The sequence below is a fragment of the Patagioenas fasciata genome, chromosome 24 (genome assembly GCF_037038585.1).
Source record: "Patagioenas fasciata isolate bPatFas1 chromosome 24, bPatFas1.hap1, whole genome shotgun sequence".
NCBI classification, from domain to species: Eukaryota; Metazoa; Chordata; class Aves; order Columbiformes; family Columbidae; genus Patagioenas; species Patagioenas fasciata.
Window position 1 is genome coordinate 5,872,660 of NC_092543.1, and position 18,629 is coordinate 5,891,288.

General features: G+C 46.6%; 1 protein-coding gene across 4 annotated transcripts in view; it reads left to right on the top strand.

The window, feature by feature from the left end:
• KIRREL3 (kirre like nephrin family adhesion molecule 3) overlaps positions 1-18,629 on the top strand; it is a 218,647-nt gene that overhangs the window by 6,069 nt on the left and 193,949 nt on the right. Inside the window, exon 2 of one of the 4 annotated variants that reach the window (XM_071798881.1) lies at positions 15,962-16,022. The exons of the other annotated variants lie outside the window; for them this stretch is intronic. The gene's annotated coding sequence lies outside the window, so the exon portion shown is untranslated. The remainder of the gene's footprint in view (positions 1-15,961; positions 16,023-18,629) is intronic. 4 annotated transcript variants of the gene reach the window in all.

The window sequence follows — 18,629 nt, forward strand, 5'->3', positions numbered from 1 at the left end:
TTTATTTTCCCCCAAGCAGAGAGTGAGTGGGGGAAGGCATTGGATTTAGAGTCCCACCTTGCATTTTGGGCAGGTATTTACTCATTAACTTAATATTGCTTAACTCATTAAAAGATCAGAAATGAAGGGCCTGAATCCTCCTCAGGTTTTCCCCGTCTCCCCATAAGCGTAAATGAGTATTCAAGCTGTATGCTGCCAGTCAGTAAATGTCAATATTGGATAAGTGTTTCCTTCATATCACTACAATTTAGCATAAGCTGCTTGGAAACAAATGTCTTCCATAAGCATGAGGTGTTTCAGTAAGTACACAGTCAACATTACTATGAGGATTAAATAAATGTCAGCCCCACTTGTGTGCTCAGCATCAAGTTCAGACAACCCAAGCTGCATAATAGCGGTGACAACGGGAGGGATTTTGCGAGTCTTTGTGGAGAATGTAGGATGGAAGGAGACACTTTGGGTGGATACTAAGGGGATGTGGATGCTCAGAGGGTGCAGATGCACCTTTCAGTGGTGTGAAGAGCAAGGGGTGCATGGACTATCCTCCAGAATAACAGGGCTGCTCTGGAGAGAGCCTTTTTTTGGCACTAGCTGGCAATCCAAAGCCAAAAACTTGATTTAACCAGTTGCTGGCTCAGTGTGAGCATCAGTCTGAAGATCTGCCCAGGCCACCAGTGCTTGGCTGGACCTACCTCTGTCTTTTCCGGTGCAAACTGGGAGTTGCTTGGCTGCAATGGGCTTATCACCCCTCGCTTTGCATCTTCCCCGGTCACCCTGAGATGTCACTGGATGCTGCCTGGATCCATGGAGAGAAAATCTGGGAGCATGGTGGGGGGGCTGAGCTGGATGTATTTCCATTTCCAGCCATGCAAAACTGCTACTTTCTCCCCAGCTGGCAAGCAGTTGACTGTAGCCACTCGTTCCCAGCTGCACAAAAATAACTGTAGACAAAGTCGTTAGCAGGCAGATGAGCCTTATCAGCTCCTCTAATGCCTGTCTCTGCTTCTGGCCTGTGTGGACTCGTTACCCTGCAGAGTGTGTATTTTAATGACTGGCCCTTGCTGTTCCAGGTGACTTGAGCAGAGCATCCCAGTCGTGTCCTAGCAGCCCTGGTGAGCAGTTGGGGAGGTTTTTGCAACTCGTTTCTAGAGCTCAGCCTAACCACGGCTCTCGCCTCGTTAGGCTACGCATTTACGGTGCTGAAGAAACAGCTTGCAGACATGTGGGGTGTCTTAATAATTCAGATTAGAGGAAGGGGGTGCAGGGCAGGGAAGGAACACCCAAGTATTTTGAATCTCAAACCAGGTCACCTCGCAGAAATAATGCAGCTTTTCTTCTCGCTTTTCCACTTCAGCCTGGCGGTGGCAGCAGCAGCGCTCGCATGGAGCCGAGCAATCTGTGTAGGGCTCTTTTGCAGAGGTGCAAGGTACCTGCTGGGCTCCAGCCTCTTGGGGAGACTTGGGGTTCAGCACCCAAAGCCATTCCCCTCTCTGTGCTGCAGAGAGGTTCTTGGAGGGATGAGGTAGGGAGGAGACTTGGGGGACCCCTCCTGAAGAGCAGTGGTCACCCCATTGTATGGTTGGACACATCTCCATGCAACGAGGCAGATCTTGGGATGACCCCGCCAAGGGGAACATAGATGCCATCAGCTTGCTCAAAAAACAGCAAGGGTGAGGGTGTAGGAGGGGAATATGGGGCTGTGTCTGACCCACTGCTTTTTGCCCCCTCCCTGGTGCTGAACTTATTTTTGCTGATGCCACACGGGAGGTGATGAACCCCCTGTGGATGCAGCAGCAGGGATGGATGCTGTAGCTGGTCAGTGGTGCCTTTGTTTTATTTATCTTTCTTTTTCTGTCCTCTCTCCCAGGAGCTAATCCCCAGAGTCTGATTTACCACTCCTCTCTTCTCCTTCTGGCTGTGTCTTTAATAAGCTGGGAGTGACTGGGGCACCGTCTTGGCCCCCCTCCCGGCTCCCCCCTGTAAGTGCTGAAGAAACAGAAGCACCAGATGCTAAATTTAGGCACAGCTGTTTGCAATGTTTTGTCCTCCCGATCGCACAGTCTGACACTGTCTATGCTTATTCCTCATCTTGTCCAGAGACTGAAAAGGTTTAAGATATCAAAGCTCTGAGTTGGCTGTAAATTAACTCCTGTTTAAGCTGAAGCCTTGACTAGTAGATGGGAGATTTCTTGTGCTTTCCTTTATTTGCACTTATAAAAATGGAAATTACCCGGTAACCTCGGGAAAGGTGTCTTCCTTCTCTACTTGAGAGACGGTACTGCTGGTTTTTCCCTTGCTCATGAGCTTCCCCACCAGAAACCAAGGGACACATCTTCAGCCCTGCTGCCCCTCAGCTGTTTTATGTGCCTAAACCCAGTTCTCAAGTGCAGCTTAAACAAGCTCAGCAGTCCAGCTCAATCTCTGCATGCCTGAAGTCGTCCTGATCCAGTACCATGTCCTGGATATTATGGAAGATTTAATGATTGCTTTTTCTCGTGGTGTTTTTTCTTTTCGTCTTGTGTGTGTGTCGAGCTCCTGCGGCAGCAACAGCTCCTTGAAGATTCCTCTTGCTCTGGTCATGCTTAAAATGATAATATTGGTTTAAGATAGACACTTGTGATAAACTAGCAAACACGATGCCCTTTGAAGTTTTCAAAGCCCTCTTCTCTCAAATGGGCTGGCTAGAAAGGCAACTGCTAGGGCACTCATTGCCACGCTTGAGATGCCAAACTCCTCCGAAAATCCCATTTTCTTTGAAAGAGTTGACACCTCTCACCTTCCTCTCCTTCTCTGGGAGGTGCTGGCTGCATCAGGGTGGTACTAACTATGTTGCTCAGCATATCTGTGCAATGTACTTCTTGTGTACCACCCGTCACCTCCCAAAATTTGCCTTTTTTTTAAACCTTTTTGCAATGGCAGCGAACCAGTGCTAACCAGGTAAAGCAGGTTTTTCCTGGGGTTGAGTAGGAATGGAGGGGGGAAGAGTGAGACTTATCAAGAAAAAAGGAAAGGACCATATGCAGTTGCCAGATGGGTGATGTCCATTAACAATTTCTTTACAGTGGTGGTTATGGAGAACTTCTCATCTAGCATGATGATTTGCTTTTGTCTGCAGCAGGTAGTTTCTGTCTGTGGTTTGGCTTTCCAAGGGTACCAGAGTTGCTGTCCTAGGGGAAGCATTTTGCTCAAAATCAAGGAGAAAAATTGAAGTTCTGAGACTTGTTGTGGAGCAGGAAGCACCTGAGAATTATGGATTGGAAATGTTGAACTGGACTTGCCAAAATACTGTGTTTTGATATTTGCAGTTTTAACGTAGAGTTCAGGAAGGGTTTTTCTATGCACAAAGGATGGTGAGTACTGCAGTCCTCTGGATGAAGGGGTGCTGGGAAGCTGGTTTAGAAACTATCCGAGTGTTGATTGCTGCTCATCCTTCTCTGGGGTTCGGAAATGGGGTGCAGATCTCTTCTTGACTTTGACCTGGTGATTTGTCACAATATATTTCATTCTAGGACTATGTTAACCTGATTTGTATGTCCGCAAAGTGTCTTGGGGTTGGTTCAATGCGATTGCGTTATTTTCTAACACGTGGTTGTTCTTTTGGTCTGCTTGTGTCGTTTTCTTGCCCATTCTCCTGTACACCATGATGATGTTGTGTGCCAGCGTGTGCATTCCTTGCTCTTCTCTGAGAGCACCCTTAAAATTGGCTCATAGTTATTGGAAAATATGGGAAGATTATAAAGGTGCCAATGATGTTCATCTGGCCCTGGTGCATTGAGCAGGACCTAAGAGGCAATTGGAGAGATTGATGGGCAGTAATGGGTATAATAGTAATTTTTGTCCCGTGTTTTTAATAGTGATTGACGAGAAACGCAGCTGGAGCCCCCATGTGGAGGCTGAGGGATGCTGTTAAATTACAGAGGTTTCTTAATGAGCCCGTGTAATAAAAACGAGGCATAATGAGCAAAGTATAATAGCACTATTATGCTTACGAGTGCGCTAGCAGAGGGCTGAGCAGGCAGTGCCTGGGTGTGCTGAGGGATGATGTCTCTGGGATGAAGGGCTTTCCTGGTTGGGATGGAGATGAGGAGGCTGGGGAATATTTGGGAGAATTGGGGAAAATGTTGGCTAGTGAGGTGCCATGATTCCCTGTCATCCAATGGGAATGATGAGTAGGTGGAGAACCAGAGATGGTTGATCCTACATCCTTTTGGTTTTGTTTGTAAGGTTTGGGCAAATCTCTGCTCTGGTTTTTATCCACTTAATGTAACCTTGGGGAAGCCCATGCGAGCATCCTTGCTATGTAGGTTAAATTGCAAAGGGGTCAGACTTTGTGTCGGGAAGGTAAAGCAATGGGAATTTTAGTGGCCTGGACGTGCAGGGAATTGATAGATTAACCAGATTGGGGCTGTTTTGGGGTGGAGGTGGGAAGCGGATTAGCGTCTGCAGAACAGTTATGTCTCTGCTGCTGTTAAATGTAGTTAAACTTGAGTGACTTCTAATCTAATAATGAAAAGGAAGAGAAATAAGTGTTCTCAGTGATGCATGCCCCTCACTGTAACTACTAATTGAAAACAGATATTTACTTTTAAAATGAAAATGTAATACGATAAATGGCGGGTTGAGGATTTTGCGCACGTAGGAGGGAGAAATGAATGTGTGCAGCCTCCTGTCTGCTCTGCATCCAACTGGGAGCAGGACCTCCCATGCTGTGGGACAGTAAGCTGGAGAAAGTGCCTGAGGCTCATGTTAGAGCCGAGCTCAGAGCTTTGCTTTGCTGAAATGGGGTGCATTGACGTTCTCTTCATCTCTTTCTCCTGTCCCCTGCAACCTGCCTGCAACAAGCAGCAGCCAGAGTCACAGTGCTTTTTAAAGCAGTTTATAGGCAAAGATCGGTGCTGCGTGACCGGTGGCCATTAAAGGATGCTCCCTGACAAAAGCATCCCCCCCAGAGCACTGTAATCTTTGGAGGGAAGCAGCCTGGCCCCTAATCCCTTTGTGCAGAGTTCCTGCTTGTTTCTTCCTATGGGTGCGTTGATGGAATTTGCATTTTTTTACACTCTTGATCGTATGCATAGAATTCAAATTGAAAACAGGGGCTTGAATAGATTTGCATGCTGATGAGGTGGTGGTTTTATTTATTTATTTGGAGCCCTCTCAAGCAGTCATCAGGCTGCTGGAAAGCCACTTGTGCAGCTCTGGTGATGCTCTTCCCTGAGACTCACTTGTCCCCTGTGTGGTTGAAGCTGATGGTCTCTGCTCCAGCAGCTCTTGGCCCCATCCTTCCGAACCCTCATGGAGGCAATTATGGAGATGGAAGGATAATTTCAGCCCACCTTAACTCACCAGAGATGCTAACTGGGTCTGGGTGTGGACCTGCTACATGATGAAGGGGGAAATGTTACGGTGTTGGAGCTGGTTAGAGCTGATATGAGCTGTTTGATGCTGAATATTGGCAGAATAATGGGATTGTGCCCCCGTTCTCTCCATGACTTTGCAGCAGTGCTCAGAGTGAGTGCAGGTACCTGCTGCCCATGCTCCTCATCAGAACCTTCATCACCGGGCTGTTACTTCTGCAGCTTTTTCAACCAACCTTGGGATACTGCATATGGGCTTTGGCTGTGATGCCTGTCAATCCTGCTCTGCTGAGGACATCTTCCACCGGTGCTGCCGTGGTCCTCCTTGAAGGGAGCCTTCCAGCCTTTTTCAAGGTCAGAAAGCTTGGAAATACCAAGCAAAGTGTCAGAAGGGAGAAGCCAAGGGCCAGAAGGCAAAAAAATGGTTCCCAAAATGCCACACTATTGCTGGGGAGGAAGAAAAAGGCACCGAACCCCAGGTGTTTCATTGAATTGTGGCTCTGTGTCCATTTGCGTTCTCATCCCCTGCCCCAAATCTACAGCACATAGACCTGGCTTAGAGCTTAGTGCTCAGCCTGCCTGTGCCAGCTCTCCCTCCCCAGATGACTTCTGCTGCAGCTGAGTTCATTGCTGAACCACGGCCAAGCTGGGGCTTTGGAAATGGCAGCAGGAATTTGGGTCACATCGCGCTGCCCTGGGAGGGCGAGTTTCTCTCGGAGCAGTCTGGATTCCAGTTATTATTTTACGGGGGATGTTGGAGGTTGATAAGGGAGCTGTTCTGAGTGCCGATGGGGCTTATTGTATGCTCCGGTTTGTATTTTAATATAGTCAAAGGTGACTTACAACTTTAATATTAATTTTAAAACTGATTGCTTGAGTGCTTTTTTTATATCTATGTGAAACCAGATTAATCTCGGCCTTCCTTGATACTACTGGTAGCTTTTCTTTCCCTGGTTTGGAGACACATGTGGTCTGTGTTGCACCAACAAAAGAGAAGACGGGGAGGTGTTTGCGTAGCGATAAATAATTGTCACAGGGTCTGCTTTTCTTCCAGAGAAATCTCCGCTCTACAAGCTCGACAATGGCATCAGTGGGATCTCTTGCTTTTGTAGCAGGTTCTCTGCCTCGGCTTGCGGAGCGGGGCTTTGCTGAACAATGTCCAGCTTTGTGCTTCCCATAGAAACCTCATTTTTGTTGTCGTGTTTCTCCCCGGTTTTGCAGGCTCTCCATAAATGCATCTCCTCCTGTGTCACTTTGTACTGCCAGAATTATAATTCCTTGTGCTTGCTCTGCTGCTTGCAAGATGTTTTGTGCCCCAGATGACAATATTTTGTGGGATGAGAAGGTGGCCTTGTGGCAGGGACAGTGTGGTGGGTCATGGGGAGCTGGAGTTCAGTCCTTGTCCTCCTTTTGGCTCCTTGAGCATCCTTGGGTGGTCATGCCAGGCTGGAACATCCAACAGCTGCTGGAGCTTGGAAATGCTTCTGCATCTGGACACCTAATTTGGGATGTTCAAAGACACCTTTAATACCAGGGTTTTGCCTGATACTTTAAATGTCATGCCTTTTAAGATGACCAAAGTTGAGCCCCCAAAACAGAGTTGCTTTAAGTAAAACTCAGTTTTAATGCTAGGCTGCCTTTGGAAGTGGAAGCTGGTGCTCTCTGACACTTTCACAGGTAATAATCCCAGGTGAATCCCGTTGTTTTGCTCTGGGATGCTCGGTGGCCGATTGTGTTGCTGCAGTTGCTCTGGGTTTAGGAGCGGCTTTACTGGTCCTGCCAGTCTGTGGAGCATCAGTGAGTGGTTGGTCTTTGGAATGGGAAGAGAAGGATCAGAGTTGTGACTCTGGAGACCTGTGGTCATGAATCTTCATGTTGTGAGCATTGGTCAGCCTGTATGAGAGTGGCACGTGTTAAACTTACCCTAAATAATGAGTTTACAATGCGCTGTACTGGGAGTATTGTTGGTACCTCAGTGAATGATTGATGGAATCTCATCCCTTAGGAATAAGTGCGTTTCAGAGCTTGTTATTCCATGTACAATGTAACTACTTATATATAAATATGTTGCACTGGGAATTGAATAAGCTTAGTGAATCTGACAGTGGCAGGTGAGGGAAACTGAGGCGCAGAAGTCTGCAGCAGAGATCTGTGCTGGTTTGTATTACAGCCTGGGGGGGAAAATTGGTTTTCTTGCTAGAGCTACTCCATGTCTTCCTCTCCCCCATGCTGTATTTCAGCTTGGGGTGGGAAACCATCAGCTGTTGTGTTGCCTCAGAAGCCAAACAATTTATTTTAAGACAGTGACAAGACCAAAGAGCCGTCGAAGGCAAGATTTGACGCTGTGCAAGCGCACGCCAAACAGCAGCCGCATAAATCCCATTTGTTTTACATTTCAGAGCTTAATGAGACAGAAATCGCATGGCAATTGTCATACGTGAAGGCAGAGATTGCTGGTTTGCATTTAACTAAAGCAACCGCCGTATGCGGCACCATCTCTGAGACTGTGCCGTGATACCCGCTGGCTGCACCGCTGCTGTGGTGGGGAATGAACTTTAGGTAGCTGCAAGGTGGTGTTTGCCACGAAACTCAGCACATATTGCATGTACAAAACCCTTGGTGGTAGCACCAGGTTGTCTTGGAGGTCACCAGCCTTTTGTTCAAAGTACTTGAGTATCCCACTCTTCATGCAAGGACTTGAGGCATGCAGTAATAGAGGCCAGAAGCCAGGTTTTTGCACAATTTCACTAGGATATGGGTATTAAAAAACCTATAAGGTGTCCTTTAGGGTGATTTGTAGGAAGTTCTAAGGAGCATCGCTCTGGGACAGCTGAATGCGGTGGGTCCAGATGTGCCACTTCCCCACCAAGGGCTGGAAATGGTTCTGGAAGTCATCCCAAATCTCTACAAACCATCAAGCTTTCCTGTTGTTTTTTTCAGTATAAACCTATATCTATTTAAAGTTAGTCAAACAATAGGAAGGTATTAATGTCAGAATGCATTATCTTGGGTAACTTGCTTCGTCTCTGCTAATTCGTGTCTTAGCTTTCCAGATAATGTTCATAAATTGCTAAAGCAGTATTTTAGTATTAACATAAGCTCCAGTCCTTTCAGCAGCTGTTAGAGAATGGGCTGTGTATAGAGCTCTCAATTATTTTTCCCCCCTTCCTTGTCTGAACTGAATGCTGAAGAAATGCTATATTGGCTTAACTGAAAACAAGACTGAAAATATTTGTTTCAGGTCAAATAAAACATTTCATCTGATATGATATGTTCTTTATTCAGACTTAAAAATCCCTTTTTTTAATAGTAAATTAACTTCGGGGATGTCTTGAGGGGGAGTGTGGGAAGCGAATGTTTCATGTAGAGGGAAAATGTCTAAATAAACCACTTTCACTTTTGACACCCACTCCCCCGTTTCAGTCCGAACAGCTGAATGGGTTTGATGGGAGTTCATGAATAGCGTCACTTGACCCACATCTGCATGTTGGAAATATTGTGCCAAAGGCACAGGGGGAAGAGCTAGTGAGTCATTTTTCTAATGGGAATCTGGGTAGGTGAGAGAAGAACTGAAGTTATGGATTTGAGGGAATAATGGGACTGTAGTTAGGTGACTAAATCTTACTCTTAATCATCCCGGGGGTGATGAAGAGGGGAAATTATGAGTCGGATCATCCCGATCACATAAATTGTGGGTGAAAATAGTATTTTGCAGCTATCCTAGAGCTCCTGGGGGGAGAGGGGGAACCAAACCCAAGCTGACAGTGATCTTTTCTTGTTGAGAGGTCTCCTTGATGGTGTTGATCATGTTCCATCAATGGTTACATCAAAAACATATTAAATGCCTTAAAGGTGAAGTGAGCAAAGGCTTGAAAAAGAATTCAGGTGGGATGTCCCTACTGGTCCAGGTCATCTTCTGAACAATGGGTGTTTCTCTAGGTACGTCTGTTTGGATGTATCGCCTTTCAGGTTTGCGCTTGGGGCACCAAGAAGGGTGCTATCTGTTCCGATGGAGTAATTGAGCAATCGCATTGTCCTGGACGTAGCAACTAATGATTTTTTCTGTATGATAATGCGTCTTCATTACTCTAGGGAAGTCATTTGCTCCTGCAAAGACAGGCCGCTCATTCCTTTCATTGTGTGGGTTAAGAGGAAAGAGACTAATGGCTTAATTAAAAGGTTCTGGAGAAAAATCTGTCTTAACTCTTTCATTTTTTTGTATTTAAAGAGTACCGCAGGTAGGAAGATTACATATGAAGGCACGCCACAGCCTGGCCTTGTCTAGCAGAGCTATTTGGTACCATTGCATCAAGTGAGGGACACAAATGTCAGGTCTTCAATCCGTCACCATCTCTCCCGTAAGCCATCTGTGCCCACTGGAGTAGACATGCACTGCACTTCTTTGTGGGAAATGCTGAGATTTATTCTGTGCAGAAAGGGGAGCGTTATTTAAATCTGCACATTTTGCAGGATGTGAAAGCAGCTCCGTGTAATATACAGCTTTCCTCTCCGCTGGGACCGCTCTATTAACATCTTTCATTTGTGTAGTTGGATGCTTTGCAGTTCCTTTTAGCGGTGATAATCCAGCAAAGTCCTCTGTGTTGTTCACACTGCAATATTTATGGAGCCAGCCTTCCTTTTAATTTCCTTGCCGAGGTTGGCTATATGCAGAGATAAAATACAAACGGTGGCTTTAGTCGCACAATAGTTCAGGCTTTTCCCTTGGTGGGATGTGGGGCTTTTCAGTGACTTATTTGGAGCCGATTTGGTATCCTTTTGGAAAAGGAATAGAAAGGTTTGAGCGTGTCTGACAGTGATTGTGCTCTTGCAAAGACAAATAGTGGTAGAAAGCCCTTGGTTGGGAATCAGGTCAATGACTTTGAGTGGAGTCAACAAGGCCAGTGGGTCAGCTACAGGGATTTTTAGGATAGAGGGGACCTGCTTGTTTGTATCCTTCCATCCAGCCCTTTTAACAAAGGAGTGAATGAGAAGAACCATCTTGCAAATGAGCAGCATTCCACCTTCTTTACAAGCTGGGTTTTTGGGGTCCTACAGAGGGGAAGGGAGCCCTTCTCAGGTGATTTGTGCTTGAGTGTTTCCATGCTGGGACTTGTCTTGTACCAGGGAGGAGAGCAGAAGGGAGCCTGGCAGAAGCCAACATGATGGGGCACATCCAAAACAGTGCTCTTGAGGCTGGTGCTTTGGCTCGTTTAGGTGCTCGCCTTGGCACGGAGGCACTGGAGCACCCGGCACACACGTGCATCCCTGTCTTCTGCAGCTCTCGTTCCTCCCAGCTTCTTTCTCTCCGTTTTGCACAATTAAATATTAAAGCCGGTAAACACTTCGGCTCGTCTGCGCAGCACTGTCAGCCCAATTATCCTCCTGCAGGGCTGTCATATTGTGCCAGTTGCGTCCCCGGGTGCTGGCAGCCTTTAGCCCACACGCCAGTCATCGCATCGAGGAAAGCTCCTGCTCTCCAGCCCTCTCTCCCCACCTCAGTCTACAGCTTTTCAGTGCCTTGGGGTTACCTGTGTGAGATATTGGGCTGCCCACACCTTTTCAAAACAGCCACAAAAAGCTGTTCGTCCTTCTAAAGCTGTCTTGTGGGTTTCGACAGCAAAGCTTATCCTAAAAACATGTCAACACAAGTTGGACCTGTTGCACCATGAAATGCAGAAGCTGTTTCTCGCTCCTCAGAGCTACAGGATGGTAATTCTGAAGTTTGGTCCCACCAGGCTTGGGTACTTTGTGTGGGTCTGCAGCACCCAGGAAACCTTTGCTGCCTCCCTGTAGTAGTGAATGTGGATAAGGGTGGGATTTTGCTGCTTCCCAAGTATTGGAGTGAAGGCATTGGCTTCTCAACTTCAGAAATGTGTTCTCCTCAGCCCCCTATCCCAATATCCTTTTGGTAACTTAAAACGCTTTTTGTATTTTTATACAGCCGACGAGATTTTTCTGCAACCATTCAAGTAGAGCTGGTTTGTGTTTTGGTGTTGATTTTTTTTCAGTCTTTTCAGAGCCTCGATATTCAGTGGAGTCCATTTCCAAGAGGGATGGGACAGCATGATTTCTACTGTGGTTTCGAAAGACGCTTTAAGTGCTTGAACTCCTGCCATCACTGAGTTACACGCCTGAGTGTGGCCTTGACTGCGCAGGTTGAATTTCTCGCGGTGATTTTCACGGTAGTCTGTATTAGCAGCCTGTCTGCCAGACAGATGAGTGCTAACAGCTAATAGGGTTTCTCTTTTCACTCAGTGGTGACGTGCTGTCCCAGGCTTTGGCATCTGAGATGGTCAGCGTGAATATTGCCCTAAGAGCCAGAAGTCTTGTGCTTCAGAGTTTTACCCCAGAACAAAATTCAGGTGGGAATTTTTCCCCCATCTCCGTTAAAAGTTATTACCTATTGGGATTGCCATCAACAAGGCTCTCCTGTCACTCAGTGTTTCCTTCCTGGATCGATAAATCTTGGTATTGATTTCAAAATGAGTTGGTATATTAGAAACACAGTGGTGCTGGCTTCAGGAGGAGCTCAGGGCTCTGCTGCTGTTTGAGATGTGAATCTCAGGTCCCTGTGGGTTGTATCTGCAGGTTGCCACTTCCATAGTCAGCTCTAGGATTGGTTTTGGTGTCTGTATCTCAAAACCAACCTCTCCCTGTGGAGAGGAGGAGACCAAAAGTGCTTTAGCTGAGGGGAACAGTCCTTTTGTGTTGCTGAATTTTGTTGTATCATGGGTCAAGGGCTCCTATAGTGCCTGGGCTGTTTCTCAGCTGAATCTGATTTGTTTTAGAGCTATTGAATAGACTGGTGGCTCTGGCCATCCTGTCCCTTAGCTCCCCAACACCTTGCTTTCCAGCCCAAGGAGACCTCCCGGAATGCTGGTTAATAATGCTGGAATCTCTCTAGGCTGGATGAACTTGTCCCTGCGGTGGCTTTTGTCCTATACGAGATATTTCATAAGGAGCTTTACTGTTTTATACCGGCACCAGATCTTTCAGGCTTAGCTGGCTTAGAAGCAGCTGAGGCATCAGGCAGGATCCTGTATGAAATCTGTTGGGAGTAATGAACCACAGATGACTCTGTTTTCCGAATCGATATCGAGCTGCTGTTTCTAGAAAGCTGCCAACCACACAAATGTGAGGTTAGGGATGGCAGAGTGTTTTCACGGGGGAGTCGGGAAAGCTGTTGGTGCTATCAAATGTCTCTGCTTTCCACCCAAGAGGCTTCTGTGTTTCCGTCTTGGGCGAAGCGTTTGTTCCTGTTTTCTTCCTCGTTCCTTGTGCAGCTTAGTGCGGTTCATGCCTGCAGAGCTGCTCTTGGGTAAAGCATGCTTGAAAAGTGCAAAGTATTTATTATTATTTGCATAGCAGCCCCTGACCTGCTGTGAAGAAGCAGCCCTTCAGCTCTGCTGAGTAAATATACCTTCATTAAAAAAAAACACCCTCTGCCTGTACTGCGTTGAACCACTCTGTCTCATGTTCGTCTGCTTTTTCATGTGTAAAAGTCTTAGGAGTATTTGACTTTAATGAATTTTGAGCGTGCAAAGCGCCTGCCTGGACCAGCATAGTGCAACATCTTGACCCTGACAGATATGAACAGCATCCAGGTGGGCTGCTGAGAAATTATTCACTTTAAGGGGCACCTCTACACCCAGTTTAGGAGTTGCCTTATAGCTGGAAACCTGCAAGCTTCTGTTCCAGCTAAAGGACCAGTTCAAGGTGGTGTGGGGGTGATATTTCAGCTTGGTTTCCTGGAAAGGTGCATGAATTGAAGCTGTTGTGGGGCTCCTTGTTGGAAATGCTGCCAACTCAAGCCCTGCTCCTAGGGCATTGCACCCACACTTCAAAGCTGCTTTAGTCCTGTTAGTGCGAAGCTGTTCGGGTTGCAAATGGGATGCCAAGGTTTTCCATGCTCTCAGTGGCCCGTAAAATCTTCTTGAGCTTTACATGACGTTAAGGCTTGAAGAGTCGCTATTTAAAGCAGAGTGTTTTCACAAGTGCTTGAGGTTGGCTTAGTGCTGCTCTTGTTGCTGTTGATTTAAGCCTAGTTCAAACAAACTTTGCTTGCCACTCTGAAAATATTCCCTCCTCCCTCCCAGAGGAAGGCAGGCAGATAGCTGTATTAGACGAATATTTGGGAAGCTCTGGGGCTTTATAACACAGGAGGATACAACCATTTGCAGCCCGACTGCTGGAGATGTGGAGGACAGAAAGCATTGGCCATGATCCTTTAGCTTCCCAGCCTTGGCAGATATGGTAAATCGGATGCCAGGCAATGCTGGGTGTTAAAGGGAGCGGTTATTTCTCCTTCATAATTCATTGGTCTGTGTACAGGTTCAAGTGGGAAGCTGCTTTGTCTTCAGCATCTTGCTCAAAACAAGCTGCACATCTCAACAGATTTCCTTGATAAATTCCTGGAGCGTACCCTCATATTTCCCTCTTGGCACCTGACAAATGAGGGTTTTGTCTGGCGGTTCTTATTGACTTATTTGCTTTTAATGTAACTGTGTCACAAAGAACTAAGAACCTGGGCAGCAAGAGAATCTTGTTTATCACTTTGGGGTTTTGCCTTTAATTTAGGAACTGGGGTAAATTCCTGTGTGCTGGTTTCATTTGAGGTTTTGTGTAGTGGATGGAAAGTCTCGTGAAACTTCCCAAAACCCCAAGAATATGGCAGGGATAGAGAATAAACAAAAGATGCTGTAGTGTCACTGAATGAAACTGAAAAAGCGTAATCCATCCCCTCTGTGTTTTGCTTCCCATGCAGTTGTTGGTCAGCAGAAGTCGTGAGGACGGTGCAGCCACGCGTGCAGGTTCTTGGTCCTTCTACCCAAGATGAAGGATTTCTGCTGGCTTGCTAATTAATCTGCCAAAGGATGGGATTTGCCAAAACACTTAAGAGCTGGAGTTCAGCTGGCTTGCAGTAGGATTAGAGCTCCTAAAGAGGCAAGGATCTTAAAAACCTGGTGCTACTGTCACCTCTGCCTTGGAGCAGGCAGTCGGGGAGTCTGTTAGAATCATTTGGTCCATTTTATTTTGTCTTTTGATGCCCTGGTGTCTTTCCTACCGAACCACCTTTAAGACAAGATGACTTTATTTGCTGGTACGGAGCACAGCAGCTGTATCCTAGTGTCCTGCCATGTCTCTCGCCAGTTTATAGCAGGTAGAGCAGAATTAAAACCTAGGAGGATTATAAGCAGCCAAGATGCAATTACTTAGGGAGAAATCCACTAGGATTCTGCTCAATACCACATCTTAAAAGGACTTCTGGGGCTTCTTAGCTGTCTGGAAGCTTTGGGATCTGCTAAGACTGTGCTTTGAGAAAAGTCGGTCTTAAGTCTGTGGTGTTGGGGAGGCGGGGAGAGAAACCCTTGAAAGGTGCAATTTCCTCTGGGCTACTGTGGGGCAGTTGGAAGAGCCAAATAGTGCGCTGGACCAACTTTACCCAAGAGTATCCTTTCCAGATGCCTCCTCTCCTGTCGTCTTCCAAGACCTTCCCCAAGCATTTTGGCCAGTTGCTAACCGTATTGCTTTTTATCCTCCTCCCATCTGAGTGATGCTCGCTCCCCCAAGTCCCAGCACCATATGTCATTAAAATGCTTAGACATGTGGAAAAGGCCTTGACAGAGATTCAAGGAGACAAGGGAGATGCGGACAAGCGGAGACTTTGTCAGATGGAATGATTCTGACATTAGCGACGCTAACCTGAAGAGAAAGATACAGCTATAGGAGGGGGATGGATGGGCCGGGGGACGCGAAGTGACAGAGACATGGGGATGAGGGACACTGAGACACGGAGGGAAAACCGGAACAATTTCCAGTAGCAAACAAAGCGTAAAACAGCGGTGGGGATGGGGAGGACCTGAGCATCGTCTTGGTTTCGCAGGGCAGCCTGTGACCCTGCCTTGCCTCAACTTTGGGGATGTTTGGGTCTGAGACCAGCAGAGCAGATCTTGTCTTTTCCTTCTCCACCCTTTGGCGAGCCAGGAGGGTTTTTTGGGAGCCTTTTCTCCCCAGTTGTCCTCCCACAACCCTGTGAGTAAAGCTCAGCTTCCAACAATACCAGGTGAAGGCGGAAAAATCAACCCTGTGAGCATTTTTAAGCTTTTTTACCTTCATTTTTACCTTCTTGGCTGAGTCTGTCTCCATCTGTCACCTGCTGCTGTTTGCCCAGGTGCAGGATTCCCCCTGCTCTCCCCTATTTTCATTGGACTCTCCTTAAAAAGACAAGACAGCTCTGTTTTGCTGGTTTGCTATCACGCTTTGAAGGTATTTTTTGCCTGCAGAGAACACCTCTGAATTGCTTTGTGATGCTGTAAAGAAAACAAACGAAACCAAGCCTGCCCTGCTCCCATTGATAGGAAGAATTGAAGCATCCACATAGGTGGCAAGCGTGAGATGCGTGTGTGTATTTGATATTCAGGGCAGGAAACCGGTGGGGGAAAAAAACCCCAGCAAAGAAATCATTGTGTTGTTAATGCAAATATGTCCATGGTTCAGAAACACCAAACAAATGAAACACTTGGAGCTGGGAGGGGGGAAGAAAACCAGGCTATTCCCAAACTACGTGCAGCCTGCAACAAAAAACACGGCTTCTCTTGTTTAAACAGACTTAGCAAGAAAGTGCCAAGAGGAACACCATCTGGAAGGGAGCGGAGCATCAGAATTCAGGTAAAGCAAGTCATTAGTGAACCAGGGAAGGCAACTGTGCTGTAGAGGATGCTCCTGCACATCCCTCCTCACTCTGTGTGCCGGGAGAGGTTATTTTTATCTATTTACAAACAGCTGGAGGCTGGGAGTCTCCAGCCAGCGAGGGTTTGCCCTGTGCTCTTTGTGGAAGGGCTGGGAACCTCCTCTCCGTGTCCATCACTAGTAAAATTGGTTAATGTTGTCATGTTCTCCTGAGTGGTTGGGTTGCAGCATCTCTGAAGATGGGGCACTTCAACCAGCATCCAAATGCTGTAGTCGCCTCCTGCACTTTATTTTCTTGACTGTTTTTACCTATGTTCTGTGAGGGATGCGGTGATCTGCCTTTAAATGTAAGGGCGGATATTTGCTTCTGGGCGGGTGACGCTTTTATAGAGGCTGGGCAAAGGCAGCTTATTTGGTTTTTCTCTTGTACCTGGATATGATCATTGAAATTTTAGTGTCTCCCTAATTTCTGTTCTGGTGGCTGTGTTTTTTCTCGGTGTGTTTCTCCTCCTTGTCTCTCAGCACAGTGGTGTTTCCCCAATGAGTCGCTCTGCAGACAGCACGTCATTTTTTTCCTGCAAGTACCCTACATAGAACAAACTTTGTGCTCTTAAGTATGAAGGGAAGCATTCTTAGGGGAGGCGAGCTCAATTTGTTTAACACTGTAATTCACTGTTAGAAATCTCTCTCTTTTGTCGCAGACAGAGTCATTGGATGCGTCAGCCTTTGATCTCAGCAGCTGATCTTCTGCATGTAAGAAATTTCAGTAACATTTTAAATTATGTGTCTAAGATCCCCATTACTACCATGTTGTGCTTAGATTTAGGGAGACTGTCGAGTGGTAGATAAATACTGGATGAGGCGCTTTTTAAAAGAGTTTGTTTTATTACGTGGGTATTTTTCGCTATGAGATGCTCTTAGGAACTCGGATACTGCGTTTCCTCCCCTGCCATTTAAAAAGATGCTCCACAAGCATGAGTTTATTGTAGTCTGCCTGATTTGATAGATGTTGATAAATGATAGATCTTATAACTAGCGGCTTTGGGGCTGAGCATGCTTTGTGGTTGGATTTAGGTTTGCTTCTTACTCTGCAATTAATTCCTTGGGTGACCCTGAGCGTGTTGCTTCGTATGTCTCATTTTACTGTATTATGTATAAATTAAGTATCTCTATTTGGAAAGCATAAAGGAAATATCTTGGTAGATGGGAGATCAACTGGTTCTGTGCAATGGGTTGCAAAAAGGGGTTGCATTTCCCCCTCCGGTGCCGCGTTGTGTTCCACTGGAGTTAAATCCAGCCTTTTGCACTCATCTGTCAGGCTCCTGTGCGAAGGGGATTCACCTTGTTGCTTTTACACGGCTTCAGGTCCCTGTGCTTTGCTTAAGGGGATCGTCTGGCCGGGAGACAGCTGGGGGAAAATTTAGAGATGTGCTTTTCCTGCCACCTGTGTTCTTGCTGGGAAAATCTATGGGAGCAAATCTCACAGGCTGCAGGAGGCGAGTGCTTAGAAACACAGCTGAGACTTCTAAATCTCCTCTGGAAGCATCCACCTGAGTGCCAACCATGTTTTAAAACCGGGTTTTAAACCGAGAGGCTTGAACCGTGCACACATAAGCTTGAAAAGAGCTGGACCACCAAGATGATGAAGTGATGCAGCTGTTGGAGGAGAGGCTCTGGTTGGTTTGGCAACTCACTGCCCAAAACCTCAAGTTTTGGGTTTTTTGGGGGGGTTTTTGGCCCTTTTTTCTTTCTTGCGTGTGGTGATTGAACCCATTTAATAAACCACAAGAGCAGCAGGAGGGACTGATCTCCACTCCTGGACAAATCCGGTGGCATGGCAAGAGAAAGCTGATGTTTCTCCAGGGCTAACAGCCTATAGCTGTTGTTAATAGCATAATTTCCAAGCTGGTGTTCTCTTTTGAAATCCCATGAATGGGATAGGAAGGGTCAAATTTAGAGCTTTTTAGCTACTTGACCTCCTGCTTTTGTTTTAAACAGGCTGTGCTTGTGTTTTGTTGGGAGAGCGTTACAGGAGCCTGTGCCTGCACCACTAGTATCTCACAAATGGATTTATAGTCACAGCGATGCTGGTTACTCTTGTTTAACAGGTGGCTTAAGTCATCTCCAAATATGTTGAAGTGCAATGAAGTAAATGTATAAAAAGGTGGGCTGTTTTGTTGAAGATGAACCTGTACTCTGAGCATGTTGTGTATTATTTGTCAGAGGAAGGTTGTAGCTTCTGTAGGCAGAGACATCTGTAGAATGGAACAAAATTTCCTCAGGTGGGCGTTAAGAGCAAAGACACATTGATCGGAAGCAGTGAGGTCTGGTTGGCCACCTACCTGCCTGGGGCCTGTGGTTTTCCACTGGCCTTTGCCATTTGCATCGAGCTTTCCCCTTTGGCAGCATGGGCACAGCAAAGCTTGCTGCCCTTTGAAGTGCTCACAGAGCTAAAGGAGGAGGGGAAGAAACCCAAGAAATAGGTGCTAAATTTTTTCTCCTATGGTTTATTTGGTGTGCGTGGAAATGCCTCAAGGGGGAAGCAAACCAGACCTAGGAGCTGGTTTTGGGGTACACTGAGCAACC